The 16404-nt window shown below is 45.3% G+C and overlaps 1 protein-coding gene and 1 pseudogene across 5 annotated transcripts in view; both read left to right on the top strand.

Annotated features, from left to right (window-relative positions):
- ELMO1 (engulfment and cell motility 1) overlaps nucleotides 1-16404 on the top strand; it is a 422552-nt gene that overhangs the window by 254389 nt on the left and 151759 nt on the right. The gene's annotated exons all lie outside the window — the stretch shown is intronic.
- On the top strand, nucleotides 4051-4169 carry LOC118610915 (annotated as a pseudogene).

Genomic DNA, 16404 nt, shown 5'->3' with positions numbered 1-16404 from the left:
TGCTGTCTTCTGACAGGCACTGACAGTCCACCTAATGGACCACAGTTCGGTTTAAGCTTGTTTGTGGGAGCTGTGCTTGGTCCGTTCAAGGCGGCCGCTGTAGGGATTCTGGATACACTCCCGGAATGAGTTATCACGTCGCGAACTGATGCATGAAAAGTGGGCCCCACCTCATGCTTCTGTCAAGAAAGTCACTTAGAAGGAACTGCCACTGCTGATGCTTTTTAATCACTGCACTTCTTGCCTCTTGGGTACCCTGACCTCATAAAGAACTGGCTAGGGATCTATAGTCGGTAAAAATAGCATGTGTTTATAAATCACCTCTCCTCCAAAGTGTAAGAACTACTCCACAGATTTCATTAACACTAAAACCTTTCTGAAATATTGCTGAGGGAAGCAAGACGATCGTGAATTATAAATTCTTTCTGGGTGGGAATGCCATTAGACTTTCCAACTCTTTGTTTCTTGTTATCATCTCTGCGTATCTTCGCGGTGGTCACAGAAGCCATTTTCTCTACCCATCTCGCTAGCCAGTGTTTACGTTGCAGGAGGAGTCAGGGCTGCTTTGTGTCATGGCTGACGGGGACACGTGGGTGTCGGGGGGAAGCCCAATGATGAGCTCTTTAGGAATCTGTTCCCTGGTGATAGACCATTCTCAGCTCCATTGTTTGGAAGCAGTAGCATTATTGGTAGGACAGGAAATGGGATCCATATGCTAAGACGCGCATGCCTGGTTGGAGAGATGGTAGAACCTAAGAAGCTTGTCCGTTTCACATTTATAAATCTTAGCAGGTCTTCAGTGAAGATGGGAGAGATGTCAAAAACTAGAGCTGGCTACCTAGCAGTGCTTCTCTGAATTACTGTAGGCAAACCTGCTCTTGGCAAGGGGTCGAATAAAATGATTGTAATCTTGAAATCCTGTGATCCTGTAAAAGCATCATATGTTATACAAATTCCAGAAGATTTATTGAGCATAATCTGAATAAACATAAGTTCTTAAATCCCACTTGAATTGAGATCATACAAAATGATAAAAAAAAAAAAAGAAATTTACATGATCTAAGATGTCCTTAAAGTATTTAACAAAACATTATCACATTTTGCCTGTTATTACTAACCTCGATGTAGACGATGTAGACGTGGCCCCTTGTAACACTGTATATTAATTCAGAAGAGCATCTTTATTCCTCGCAGTGCAGTTCTTGTTCTCATAACCAATTCCCCACTCTTTCTCTGTATTTGAAAATGGAGGCCATTTCTCATGCCTCTTCTTGGCTGGCAGTTAATCAGTGTATGCTAAGGCACTGAGGGTGAATGTCATTATTGTCATCCTTTAAGAGTGGATTCTTATGAGTATTATTACTGACAAAATTTTTAAGTGGATTATTGAAAAGGACTAGTTTTTCGGTTTTTACAAGAGGACGTAACAAATGCTGGCAGCCATTTTGGGTTTCCTAAATGTAATTTCTATCAAACCCCACTTTCTTTTCCTTCATTAATATCAAACCTTAAAATGATAGATTAGACAGGTGCCCTAAATATAATGTATCTAATTTCTAGCATGAGAGCACATTTTAAGGATTTCTTAGAATCGTTTTCTTGGAGGAAACATGGGTCTGTCCTTGGCTTTATCTTTTTAAGGATTTGAATCCATAATCTGAATAACGGCATGCAAACTGTACTCATCAGACTTTTCAGAATACTCAAATCAAGAGGAGCATTTTACAATTAAAGATTTTTAAACATCCTAATGATGCAAGATAGGGTGAATCTCCCAAGTTTTTGCTTTGTGGGGCAGATAAATAATTCGCTAGTAATCCCAGCAGGAATCTTTCTTCGTTCTGTAGGTTCCCTGTGGTCTGGCAGCAAATTGCACGCTCTGAATATGATTCGGTCTAATACTTAGTCAATTTGTGTAGTTCTCATGCCTCCTCCCTCTATCACTAATAGGCTGAACCATGGGACGGGTATCAAGATTAATTTAACTTGGATAAAAGTATGCACTTAGATTTTCAAAATCAATTATAGAAGTTTAAAACTGAAGAGACTTTGATCAATAACTATGGGTAAAGTACCTGAGCATTTGAGTCGATGATGCTGTCCGTGTAAGCCCACAGTAAATGGTCCTTAAGTAACACCAGTGCCATCTCAGGCAGCACTCACGGGGTTCCAGTTCCAAACAGGGAGTTAATAGTCCTATGAGAGATAAACACACCCACCTCAGACCATGCCTGGAATACGGGGACTCATTCTAAGGCACGAATTTTAAGACAGTCTTTGCAAACAAGAGCACAGGTAGAAGAAAGTCACACTGTCTTTAAGCATCAGTTGAAGAAGTAGGGTGTGATTAGCCTCGAGCTGAGAGGGGACCCATTAGCTTCTTTCAAGGATGGCAAGGATTGTCAAGTGAAAAGGTATTTGACTTACTGTATAAAACCCTAGAGGGTAAACTAGAACCAGTGTGCTTGTCAGTTTTAGGAAGTCAGACAACAGTTCTTTTTGGGGGCTTGTACTGCAAAGTTGAGAGCAACTGCCCTTGGTGTATCAACATTATATTACAATCTTTCATGGATTTTGTTAAGAATTTTTATTTTTTTAATGGTTTTCCTGCATTTCTGGACATGCAAAGTCTTAGAGGAATATTTAGACAAATGTGTAGAAAATGACAAATGTGTAGAAAAACGGAGAACTGGATTATTTCTGCCAGTATACCTACCCCACCCCAATTGATCTTTTGAGCATTCCATAAACCACAGACTCTGGCCCCAGGCTTTCTCTGTGGAGGACTCAGAAGTCGCCATCAATAGGGAACCTCAGAGAAGCAGGGCCTGTGGCCGGTGCTCTCCGTGGTGCTGAACCGAGGCGCCGGCCAGGCTGAGGCTTGCTGTTTCTCTTTACCCCTCTGCTCCGCCACACTTCAGGTTTCGCCTCTTGTTTGTCTTGTTTGTTGGTACGCCTCCATGTTACGGCCCCGTATCACACGGATCACGTTCTTACATCAGGCCTTCTGACAGTTCTGCTGGCCTTTCTCAAATCTGGCCGGCATTCAGCCTGTTTCGATCCCAGTCCACTGACCTCTCGAGGAGAGGAATTATCATGAATTATGGAAAATGAATTATGAAAGAGATTCGAGGTTTGGGTAGAGAGATGTGGCAGGTGAAACATGACATTTATAGATCTCTCTTGACCTATCAAACAATGACATTTCTTATCGCTTGCAAAGTCATCTCATTTCTATATTCATTGATACTTGGTAGACTTAGATATGAAGGCAAATATTGGGTAAGGTGAAAATATGGCTGGAGAAAAGGGTGTTAAGGGTTTGAAGAGACTACTGATAAACTAGATATAAAAAATTATAACTTTTCTTTACACATTCGATATCTCTTATTCATACAAAACACAGTCGATGGTGGTGATAGATACCAATTCTTTATACCAATATGACTGCGTGGAAATGAAAAGCCTTGAGTAAAGGTCACCACGGGATAACGAGAAGACCCATGTTAACAGAATATCTGGAAAACAGAAGCGGAAATATGATACACTTGGGCTGTACAGAGCAGAGCCATTTTCTGCAGATGGAGGAAAGACCCTGCTGGACCATCAGCAAAAGGTGCTTCCGGTCTGTGTGGAGTCTCACCAAGCATGGCACAATTGACTCCTGTGAGCTTTGCTCCCTGTGGACCCAGGGAGTTATGATGAAGCTCAAATGAGAGAATCTTGGAACCCTAAAATTAAAAGGAGGAAAAGGAATTACTAATAGAAAAGAACAGGATAAAGCATAATGGAAGGGAAGGTCTGAAAATCCCTGATATTTAATGATAATTAACATATATAAAAGCCTGCACAGAAGCCAAACCATTTAAGGTTCATAAATTATATAGCCAGATTTTAATAGTAAAATTCTTTGAGGAAAGGATTCATTCAAAGTTCACTAGTTATAATTTATAGAACAGTGCTACACCCAATTATGCAGTTAATAAATATTTTCCATAATACATGTGAGTTTGGTAGAAAAAAATATCCTTTTAAAAATTAGAGGACAAAGTCTACAGCCATGCCACCCTCAACAAGCCTGATCCTGTCTGATTTCGGAAGCTAAGCAGGGTCAGGCCTGGTTAGTACTTGGATGGGAGACCACCTAGGAAGACCAGGTGCTGTAGGCATAAAAAAATAAAAACATAATGGATTGTAAGCTGACAAGGCCCTTGCAACCTGTGAGGTCAACCAAGAGTGGCCTTGCCTAAAAAAAAAAAAAAATAGAGGAAAAAAGAGATAGAAACATGGTGTTAAGGAATATAACAGATGAAACATCTAATCCTCAAGATTCTTCCAGTGATGTTTTGTGATTAAATACTATTTAATATAAAGAACTTGAGAATGAAAATATTTATACACTCATAATTTAGACGAGTTTCTTAACATCTGGTCAAACTCAAGGTTAGATTTATCAGTCTCAGAAAAATTACACAAATTGTGAAGAGTCACTAAAGAGGCAGCCCATTTATCAACCAATTAATTCTCTTTGAAAGTTTATTTTGTCTGAGTAAAATATTCTCCAGAACTAAGGTGTCCCAGTGTTCTTTTGAAAAGATGTTATTATCATTCTCACCCGATGTGTTTAAGAGACCCATTTCTCATCATCTCCCTTCCTGTTTCAAAAAATATATATTTTTAATCTAGCATTGTGATTCTTTTAAACCTTTTGGTGCTACTTGTATCCGTTCTGAAAGAAAACAATGTGTAATCAAGCACTATGTAATGGCCAGAGGCAGGAACCTGAACATGTCAAAGAAAGAATTCCCATGGGAAATTTCGCTTTTACGGCAGGGCATGCTGCCCAAAGCCCTTAGAGTAAGCTAGGCCCTCCATATGCGCTATCTTATGCGGTTAAATTGTCTTCCTGCGTAGCAGTTAACCTCGGTTGTAGAAGGCTAAATATCAGCAATAAATGTTTGACTTTCTTCCACTGAAGCACAGATAAGACGGTTATAAAAACACTTCACATTAGTCGGCCTCTGAACTTGGCGTCCACCTTGATCAAATAGAGGTTATATTAACTACCTTGTAGAGTTGCTGTAAGGCATTTGTCTTATGGCAGGGGCATGATAACTCGGTTCTATTTCCACCTTCTCTTTCAAGGCCGTGTCAAGTACTTCTAAAAAAATAGAATTGGGAAGCAAATTTTTATTCCTGCCAAACACCTAGGCAGGTATCTGCTGTCCCTGAAGGTCTTTCATCTTCATACTAAGTAAAGTTGATGATGGTCCCATCTCCTGAGTGGGGGCTCCAGAGGGCAGCTTTCTTTGAATCCCATAACTGATTGTGACGAATAGGGCTGCTGACTAAAGTGCCTGGTTTATCCATTGGTCACAGAGAAGAGGATAAGACATACTCCAAGAAAAAGTCACACTTGGAGACGCCAGTGTCAACTGACTGATGTGGCTCCAAATTTAAATTTTATTAAGGAAAACAAAATTGTTTTCAGTAGCCAAAATAATAGAAAGTGGGAAAATAAGATTTAAAACCAAGAGGAGAATGGAGAGTGACTGCTAATGGGTCATGAAAATGTTCTAAAATTATGTTATGATGGCTGCCTAACTCTCTAAAAACACTGCATTTCACACTTAAACAGGTGAAGTTTATGGTATGTAAACTATCTGAAGAAAGCTGTTCATTTTTTAGGGGGCGGCAAGGTGGTGGTGTCCAATGGCACAGGTATCGAGGACAAGAAGACTCGGGTTCAGATTCCTACAACCTTACAGTTAACAGTGAGGTGGCCCTGGACAAGCGATTTAATGCCTGTGCATCTCAGTTTCCTTATCTCTATGTGGAGATAAGAAGACCTCCTCCCAGGGTTGTTGTGAGGATAATGAGATAATCTACCTAAAACATCTACCAGATGCTTAACTTAGAGGGAGCCCTCAGCACCGCTCAGCATTGGAAATGGGGGAATCTGGAGGTCCTCGTAGTGGTGGTAGAAATAAGTATTAAGTATGAATGTCCAGAGCCTGGAAGAAGCCCTATGAGAGACAATTTGACCATTCCATTTCAAGATGGTTCTTCCCCCACAACTGTATTAAAGAAAATCAATTACATTGTGTTCCCTCAATAAGTCTGTCTTTCTTCACCCTTCCCTGGGCTGACCTGGAGACAGTCAGCTAATCCACTTATGCAAGTATGTGGTTGGAAATTAGATAACATTCGTAAGCTCTTCAGGGAGAGCGGAGCAGTTCAGCCCCTGTAACACACCTGCTTTCCATTAGGATGGGAAGGCTGAGCTGCACAAAGGAGAGGGTGTTGAACATGTCACGTATCTTAATTAGTATAAAAGGGCCACCAGCTGAACCCTTTCTGCATCAGAGTGGCCCTTCCATGGTCAGGGGTGGGAGATCCCATCAGCGGAGAATACTTGCCTGGAAGCTTAACCAGGGGCCCTTGGGGGAGAGGATGCTGGGAGTCCCGCAGTGACACCAGCAGTGCTCAGGCTGCAGTAAGTTCCCCCAGCGCACCCCAACTCAGATCCTGCAATTATTTAGCATTCAGTACATATGTACCAAGTGGTACAGCAGGTGCTTAGTATCTGTTCATTAACAAGACAAATGTGGAGGTCTCTATCTCAAACGCTGGCGTTCCAAGGGGAAGACAGAGAAAACAAGTTAAAAAGAAATTAAATAATCATAAATTTTACCAGTTATGAATAAATCAAAGGGCCAAAAACAGAGCAGCAAGCAAGTGTTCGCTTTCCCAGTGGGCTTGTCTGGCCACATCACATCCTCTAGGCTCATTGAGAACAGCACGTTCCATCCCTCAAAAAGGTGCCTACATCAGGAAATACGATCCAAGCCTTTCCAGTGAATGCACATATTCCAGGTCAACTAAACTTTAATTATCCGAATAGGTTTCTGCTTAGGCTCTGTTTATAAAAGTCTTACAGAAGACAGTGGCTACATGAGTCCAAAGCGAGACTGTGTGGAAAAGCACCCGGAAATGCTGAAGGACTCACGTAGGAATCGCTCCGATGATTGTCTCATGAAAGGTTTTTAACCATGTGTTTGGACTAAGTCTTTTCATAACAACTTCCAAATATAGGTGCTTTTACTTATTTCTGTCAGCTTGAGGGAGAGCTGATCCCAAGACAAAGGCTTCCACTCCATCATAGCAAGGGGACAAGGGTCTTTTTCAGCATTTCAGATAACAGAATAGTCAATTATTGTACAAATGCACAGGAGAATTTCTTTTCATTTACTCTCATAAAAGAATTAACATCAGTTACCACAATGCAGAGAAATTACTTCTTTTTTTTTTGTAATTTAAGGAAATGTATATTGTAAGTATGTAACATATAGGAAAATAGGGGGTTTTGCTAAGTTTTAATGGCTCTATCGGTGGCTCTCAACCATTATTGTTTTGCATCCAAGGGCACACTTGGTAATGTCTGGTGACATTTTTGGTTGTCCCAAGTGGACGTGCTACTGACATCCAGCGAGTAGAGGCTAAGGCCACTGCTGAACACTCTTTAATGCATGGCACAGGCCACGCTCAGCAAAGCATGGTGCGTCCCCACATGTCAGCAGGACCGAGGTTGAGAAACCCTAGCCTAACTCAGTACGACTTGTTATCCTAAAGTTCACGATGCAAAGATTTAGTCCTACAAGGCAAAAACCAGTGACTTAAAAAGTAGATAGCATAGAATGATTTTTCAAATAAACTGCCATAGTGAGTATTTAAGAGTGATATATTCTAATCGAAGAAAGCAAGGTTCTCTTAAGATACTTTTTAAAAAAATCACTATTTCCCTCAGTTAAGAGGATAGAGAAGGAGAACACTATGATGCGAACTCACTCGCCTAAGCCTCAGCGGAGGGGAGAGAGAGTTCTTGGTGGGGAAGAGATGACTTCGACCTTAATTGAGCACATAGGTAAGTCTCTCAAGCTCGTGCACGGGATGTGTGTGTATTTTCAGTTTAGATGCCATTCAGACACGTGGCAGTGGACGTGGTCATGCTGTAGTTCTGAATTAGAACAGGCCCCGCGACGCAGCTGAGAAGGGTTCACGGGTGTGGGGCCGACAGAGTCCCCCCTTGAACTCGATGCCTTGGCCCCTTGGGGAACAAGTGGCAGTGGGTGGTGCATCCACTCGCCAGGGGTTTGCTCTGCGCTCTGCCCCTCACGTGCCTCGGCTGCTCACGAGCTAACGTGGGCCCCGTGTAACTGAGGCCGGGCTGGCCTTCTCGTTCAGTATGAAGCACGGCCCTGCTGTCCTGGTCACCCTTCTCCCGGTCATGTGTTCAAAGCTCCTGCGAGAGAGCAAAAATCAGATGCACAGAGAAGAGAAAATCCTGTGGTAGGCAGGGAAGCTGATCGCTCAGCCATTTCTGTGGGAACACGCCGTTTTGTTCAATTGGCTATAAAGTGAACTGCGAGGTCATTTGTATTCAAGGAACACGTTTTACAGACAATGCGCCATGCCTTGCCGGAGGTTAGGGACAAAAAGGTGAGCCGCCCTGAGCTCCGCGCCTCTGGACACTCACTCAGATGGCTCAGCACTTTCTCTTTGTTTGGAAGTTAAGGAGCCACAGCAGCCACCAAGGACGAGTCCTGCAGGCCCTTCTTTTTCAAGCGTAATGTTTGATTCTAGCCACCATTGCTGGATATGGGAATCTGTGACTTGTAGGCGTAGAGGGGTAATTTCTGCCTCACTAGTGAGCACAGAATGAGTCGTTCCCAGCATCTCCCAGTCTCTCCCAGCAGCCGAAAGAATCCCGAACTTTGTGCTTTGTATTGGAATTGCTTGGAGTTCTCAGGTGTCCTTTAAAAAAACCAGAAAGGGAATTCATGTCAGCTGTTGTTTTGCTCCAGACCCCTCCTTGATCTCTCAAAGATCTCCCTCCATTTGTCCAAATCTCATGCCAGGTACACATTGCTGCTTCCCCTCGGTCTCTCCATGGGTTTCAGAGCATTAGGGTTCACTGCAGACGTTTGCCTCCGTCTTTGATTTGTCTCAGTCTTTGGTTTTTTGTTTTGTCTTGTTTTTATGCTCATCCTCCCATCTGATTCATCAATGATTATAAAATATCAAAGCATCAAACCTAAACTTCTGCTCTGATGAGAGCAGACACACCAGGGTTCTTTGCCAGGCAGATCTGAAGCCCGGGGGGCAGCTCCAGTGGCACGCACACAGAGCTGGCTGGGCAGAGGCCCGGCCCTTTTTTCTCACATTCCTAAGCGCTAATGTCGTGGGATGCCTTGTGGTAAAAATACAAAGGATGCCCGATATTTCTGGCAGTCATTTGAGATGGCTCTGATGTCTCACAGGTATTACAGTATATGTGCAGAAAACAGCTTTCTCTCTTTCAAAGACTGACCTCGAGTTAGTCTGTTGAAATTGTATATAATAGCTGGGCAGTCATACATATTCTATATTTTTAAAAAGGAGACAGTAAAATGTATGTCTTAGGCAACAGAGAAAGATCAGCTGGCTCTTGACTTATTTATATTCAGGAAGCAGGGGAGTGGTGTGTATGCAAAGGTGGACACCATGGTTAAAAACTGAGAATTGATTTAGAAACTGACAAGATGCCTCTCTGGGCTTAATCCACCGCAGGCTGCATCCGGCCTGACAGTGCTGGCCTCAGGGTCAGTGGGGGGAGGAGAAGTCCTAAGGTCCGCTGGAAGCAGACAGCCCCGCATAGCTTGCAAGGTTTTATTTCATTTCTCTCCTAGAGCCTCAGTTTCCTTATCTCTGAAATAGGGGTGGTTCTGAACCTCACAGTAGTTACCTAACATGTGATAATGTGTGGAGAAATGCTTAGTTAATTCTGAAGGGTTGCATAAAATAGACTTTTTATCATGGAAATATAGACTGTTTCATAATCGTAGGCTATTTTAAGGAATCTAGGAAGAGGAAGGCTTTATATAACTATTTTCCTTTTCTCTTAATTCCTTTGTGGTATGAAGCATAAATATATAAATAACTCTTCCTCCTCCCAACGTTAAGTAGTATTTTTAAAATTTAATAGAGAATAAAGAACAGGGAAGTTGCTGCAGAGCAAAAGTAGTCAGCAAGGAATAAAAGGCACTTTTTTTAAAAAGCTTTTGAATTATTGTGATTTGAAAAAAAATATGTGTGTCATCTTATCAAAATAGCGAAATTATTTTATAATAACGACATGCCATGAGTTTGGGACAGTAAGTAGACGATGCAAAATTTCAGCTTCTTGTGCCGCAAAAGTTTCTTTAGTGAACTTTGTCTTTAGTCCAGTTTTGGATTTACAGAAAAATGCCAAGAGGGTCAAAGAGTCCCCATACACCCTACACCCAGTTTCGCTGTTAGCATTTCACCGTGGTCGGTGACCCCCGATGACGCTAAGGTCCACATTTGGATTTCCTCGGTCTTTACCCGATGTTCTTCTCCTGTCCCGTGAGCCCACCCAGGAGGCCGCTCTCTGTCCGGTCACTGACTTATGCTCTGATGGTCCCGAGTTCAGTCCTCGCAAGCTGTGTGTCTCCGTGTGCATCTCTGTGTTAAACTAGCCACTTTTTCCAAGGGCCTCTATTGACCTCCCAGTAAGGCATTCACAGCCTCCTGCTGTAGAGCGTGGCCCCCTCCATCCCAGAGCTCAGCCGTGTGGCCACTCTCTCTGAGCAAAGCCGAGGCGCAGAACTAGCTCGGAAATTTCAAAAACAGCCTGGAACGGCCACCACAAAGGACGGAGCATCACCCATATTCATGCATGTCACTTCCTCTGGCATGACATCTCTGATTTATTCTTTTTTGTTTTTCTTGCACATAGTTCTAACCACTTTGGTACCATAGAATATTTTGAGGCCTCAGTCGATACCTATAAACAGGTGAGGGTTACTTAAAATTCCAGAATAATCTCAGTTGGAAGACCCAAAAGACAAGATGGGTAAAATTATTCTTTTAATGATTTTATCGGCTTTTGAACTCAGCCTAAAGACAAGAGTAAAGATGCCTATGATGTATAGCATTCAAGATGTAGACAGGGAAGCGTAATGTCTAAATCTAGGCTCTGCATATTTCACAGGGACTTTTCTAGGACTTTTTTGTGAATTCTGTAGCTGAGCTATAAATCATCTTTTTAAACCTACGAGTGATCAAATAGTTGTGACTTACCGTTCCACCCGAGAGGTGGCACTGCCTGGGCAGAAGGCCTCAGGCACTGGGGTCAGACAGCCGGTGGGTCAGATTGGGACCTGGGGGACACGTAACCGTCGGGAGCTCAGCCATTCCCTCAGCCACCATTCGCCCGAGTGCCCGTTGGCCCGTGCGGAAGGGGCACAAAAACGAACGTGGAGACGCGGGCTTGTCTCACGGAGCTTGCGTCCTGACCTCGCGTGTGTCGGTGCAGTCTTCTCCACGCTGTGGAAGGATCGCTCTGGGCTCTTGGGGGCGGGGGAGACTGGCGAGGGCGGAACGGGGCGTCTAGCGAGGAGGCCACAGCGAGGCAGGCGGTCACGTGCTCAGCCCAGGCGGCGGCGGTGGGGAGGGAATGAGGGAGACTTGTCAGAGGCCGGTGAGGAGAGGCGACCGTGGCTTCTCACGCGGGGGTGGCCGACAGTGGGCGCATTCGGGTTGACCTTCGGAGACGGTCGTTCGAGAGGGCGCTGCCTTCCCAAGCGTGCAGAGGGCCGGGGGGGGGGGGCGGGGGGGCGGGGAACAGGGCGGGCGCCAGGACGGCTCAGACCGTGGGACTGACCTTCTGATCACTCGCGATGGATTTGCACTCGCCTCCCCCCACACAGCCTGCATCTTTCCGGGCATGTCCCCGGTCACCACCTGGAACGACAGCTTTCTGGGCCCAAAGACCTTAAGCCATAACCCCGACGTCCCCAACAGGGCATCTGAGCAGCAATGCTTGGGCTGCTGGGCCTCTGCGGGTTAACTCGGGGGAGAAGAGATCAGGCTGTGACCGAGCAGCAGGAATAGGGTTAACGTGGAAACGTCTGGTGAAGTACTGCTGCCCCCAACGGACTGGGCTTCACACAACTATGCCTTTACCATGCAATGTAAGATAAACTGCCAAACTGAAAGTCCCAAAGAGCATGCGACTCTCTTGAGCAACATAGAGCTGTCGAGAAGACACGAAGGCCGTTACGTATGTCGCGACACAAAATCATGAATCTCCTTCTTTTCGAAAGTGGAATTAATGACGTGTTCAGTCTCAGGCTAGGAAACTACGTCAGGAGCACCTGGGACCACCTGGGGGTAACTTGACGGAAAACCGCTCCGTTCGGGACGTGTACCTGGTGGACGGCAGCCCCGCCGTGGTCGCCTGCCTGCTCCCGCGGGCCAGGTCACCACCGTGCACACCTGGACACGGATGTTTTCACTCTCCTTGCGGCGGCCAGGCCTTCAGGGGTCGTGACGTCGCTAGCGACATTTCCCTCTAAACGCGTGTCGGAATCACGCGCCTTTTCCTCCCCGGTGGCGCTCTCCACGCAGTGCCCCCTTCCTGTTGCTGCTCCCTCTCTCCAGCTGAGAATTTCTGGGAGAAACTGGACAAAGTAAAAACAACACACTCACACTCACACACACGCACACACGCACACGCGCACACACGCACACACTCAAACCTTGTAAACGTGTCGAGCTTCTCTAGGGCTGAAGTGGCAGCTTTCCTTCGGGCCCCTCTGCCTCCCTTTGCCGGTGACAACTCAGGAGCCCGTGGGGGACCAGCAAGGCAGGCAAAGACCTTCCTGTTTGAAATGTGCCTGGCGTGTTTCAGGGCCTGCAGTCCGCCCATGACGGGTAAGGCCTTCGTGTCTTCAGGCGTATGGCTGTAAGATGCCACGCGGTAACGTTAATCTCATCGTTCCTTTCCCCCAGGACGTAGGGACAGCCGAAGTCACGCAGCGGTGCAACTCGAGTGTTGTTTTCCCTTATTTATTTTCTTACGTAATAAAGTGTCGGCATCACCTACGACGCATGCTACACGTTTCCCTGATCTCCGCACCCCCCTGTTCCCGAATGGCGTTTAGACTTGCAGAGACTCCTACCGATGACAGACCGAGCGAGGCACAGCATCTGCTTGTCTCTCACCGCGTTTGGACCGATGGGGTGGGCTGCGCAATGCCCCGTCCCTCCTCTGGCAGAGAAGTGCGCTAACTGCCGGTATCATTTGATGGGGATCACACGCTCCTTCGAGTTTGTGACTGGCCTTTTCGTTCCAAGGCTCTCTCTAAACGAATTCATATCTTGGGGAGGAGGAGGTCGTTGCCACTCGAAAGAACATTGCGTATCACATTAGGCATATGATAGTGGCCAGGTGCCCAAGTGTTTACGTGTTTGCTATTTCTGTATCAGTCAATGCCTGTTGCCGTAACGATCCTAAACCCTTTCCATGTTGATCCACGTCTGTCATCGGTGAATTGGAAATCTTGTGTGCAAGAATTATTTCTGTGGCATCACAGCTTCTCTTGTCTTTAGCAAAGCCACCTGTTCAATCTGTGCCAAAGGGGATATTTATGAGTAAACGATCTCCAGCTGTCTCTGTTCTGCCAGAGTTTTGTGCTCTGAGCATGGTTTTTGTCTGTTAGTAGATATTTCAGCTGACTATTCATCTGTTGAAAAAACCACACTGTCCATTGTTAGCCACAAGCCATCTGTGGCTATTTAAATTTGAATTAAGTAGAAATAATTAAAATTTAAAAACTCCATTCTTTAGTTATGCTAGCCACATTCCGATTGCCCAGTGGCCACATACACACACATACTCACACGCATCCATGCACACACCCGTACACATACACGCACACACACACATTTTCATTATCATAGAAAGTTCTGCTGGACAGCACTATAAGGCAACATATTTCCTTAGCAAAAGGAAAATTTTAAGTCTTTGCACTTTTTGGCGATTCTGGATTGGAGCCCAAGTTTTATCTTAAATCAACATGATGTTGATCAAATATAGAGGTAGATGAAGATCAACAAATAAGTAAAACTAAAAAAAAAAATGGCATGTGTCCAAGTCAGTCATGCGGATTCCGAGTGCCGATTGTTGCCAGGCGGGAAGAAGTGCGCACTGGCCGCACGGGAACCGAGCGGGGAAGGGGACCTGGTCCCTCGAGGAGACTGCGCGGGGACCCCCAGGACGTGCCCGCCTCCCCACCTCTACGTCAGTGACGCCGAGGGGTCTTCACGCTCACACAGGCCTTTACCTGTCACGGTGCCTCTTTGCTTCGGAAAGCCAGTTACCGTCACAGCATGTGAGGCCCTCACTGCTGGGTCAGTATTAAGAATGACGAATCTTTTCTCCAATTCTGGGACGGAAAGGGGCCACGGCGCGTTTCGTTAGGGGCCTTGCCCACCCACAGCGGCCGGACCCGGAGCAAGGCCTCCCTGCCAGCGAGAGTGGAAACGGTCCTTGTCCCTCCGCTTTCCCATGACCTGTGGACAGCGTGCCAAGGAGACTCTCGGGAGGGTGGAGAGTTGTGGCACTTATCATGGGAAGAACATCGGCGTTTGAGACAGAACAGACCGTTTAACCTCAGACCGCGGCACGTCCTATCTGCACACCTTACCCCTTCACCAGTACGTGACCTGCAGGGCCGCCCGTTTCGCGAGCCCGTGTGCCCATGTGAGTGTCCTTGCAAACTAAACATATTTATTCATAGCTGCAATGACTCGTTTTGCTAAACCTTGCACAGAACTTTTTCTAATCCTTTGAAGAAAAAAAAATTAATCTCAAAGTTTGCTGAGTTTGGAAAAGTAATATTAGAAGGCAAACATCTAAGCAAGGAAGAAACGTGTTACACCTTTTCATGTCCAGCCTCTGTTGCTAAGAATTCAAAGTACAAGTGATGCTTAGAATATTCAGAAAAAGCAGCAACTTCAATGATAAGAATTAAGGGAGACCAGAAAGTCCAGCCCAAAATATTATGAGCATCCTTTGGGTCACTGGCATGGACTTATCAAACCTCCACAAGGTTTCTATTAAAATAAGGAATTCTTCAGAGAAACCAGGGTACTTCCCGGGGGGTGGGGGTGTGGAGTTCCAGGGGGCGTGGGCCTCACTCTTGTTTTCTTTCGCTTCCATTGAGGCTCTCTTGTGGGGTTCCCTGATCGAAAGCACAGGGCCACATAGAACAGTTGAGGACTATATTTTGAGGGGTGATATAAGGGGTGCTGGGCAGAGCAGATGGGCTCACTCAGGCACTGTGTCTGTTAAATCAGGACTATCATTTCTCTTGGTTTCATTCTCTGGTGTCTTTCAAGTGGGTTGGCTTTTCCATAATTCCCACAGCTCTTTCCTTCAATATTAATACTTTTTGGGGTGTCAGCCCCTAAATCAACTATGTCCTGAACCATCGATTAATGTATCTGTGTGTGCATTTCAGTTGCATTATTCAGCCAAAATAAGATGACGTCTTACAGCAAAAACAAACACATAAACAAAACCCTTTGAAAGTGACCTGTTTAGTTAGTAAGAGTTTCCGTATCCTATATAAAAAATCCTCAGGGAGACGTCTGGAACGTAACAGGGCTGGGGCGAGGGAGCAGAAAGGTGGGCAGATATGCACAGATACAGATCTTAAGTGTTGCTCCCACTGACCTCTTGTCGTCTGTCTACATTCGTGTACTTAGAAAACAGCCCCACTTTGAAGTCTTCTGACTTCTAGAACCTCGGTTCGGGGTTGGCGGGGGGAGCAGGCTGGTGGCCGGCTTCTGTGGGTTCCACCCCAGGCTGTTATTTTCCTCAGCTTGTTTCCCACGAGTCTCTCCCTCCTTCTCCCCACGTCTGAATTTTCTTGGGAACAGAGTTGGCCTCACTTGTCTTTGCCATCGGGTCCTTTGCCAGAGGCTGCCAACCTGCGCCCAGGCTGCTCAGGTGTCTGGTGACGCCTGGCACTGCTCGCTGGGTCCTCGACGCAGGAAACTCGGTGTCTTCCCGGTAGCAGCTCGATTATTTTTCAGTCCCCTCTGCTGTAGGTGCTTAGTGGACAGAGTTGGCGGGAACCCAAGGAAAGAATGGCTGATCAGTTTCTTGGCTGAATTGGGGAAGAAAATGCAAACATAAATATCAGCCTGGCGTGAAAACAAAAACTTTAAAGGTTATTGAAAATAGCAGAATAACATGTGTGACTCTCCCACATAATGCACGGGGAATGTTGGCATCGAACCTATTTCCTTGAGAAATATCTTCCTTGCAAATTTTCTTTTGTTAAAACATTAAGTAAGGGCATGTTCTGTTCTACGTTGGACAGTTGCCATTTTATTTGCTGTGAGATTAGCTAGTGGATGCAGAATAGTCCACAAATAGATTTTCAAACTTTTACTCGATTATTTTATTGGAAGCATACCTTTCGTTCGGTAATAATTCCCAGTGGCGCGTCTTACCAGCAATGTCCTCACTCACATTTTAGCATCTCTTGC

The sequence above is a fragment of the Rousettus aegyptiacus genome, unplaced genomic scaffold, assembly GCF_014176215.1.
Source record: "Rousettus aegyptiacus isolate mRouAeg1 unplaced genomic scaffold, mRouAeg1.p scaffold_m13_p_13, whole genome shotgun sequence".
NCBI lineage: Eukaryota > Metazoa > Chordata > Mammalia > Chiroptera > Pteropodidae > Rousettus > Rousettus aegyptiacus.
This window is presented reverse-complemented; position numbering and strand designations above follow the sequence as displayed.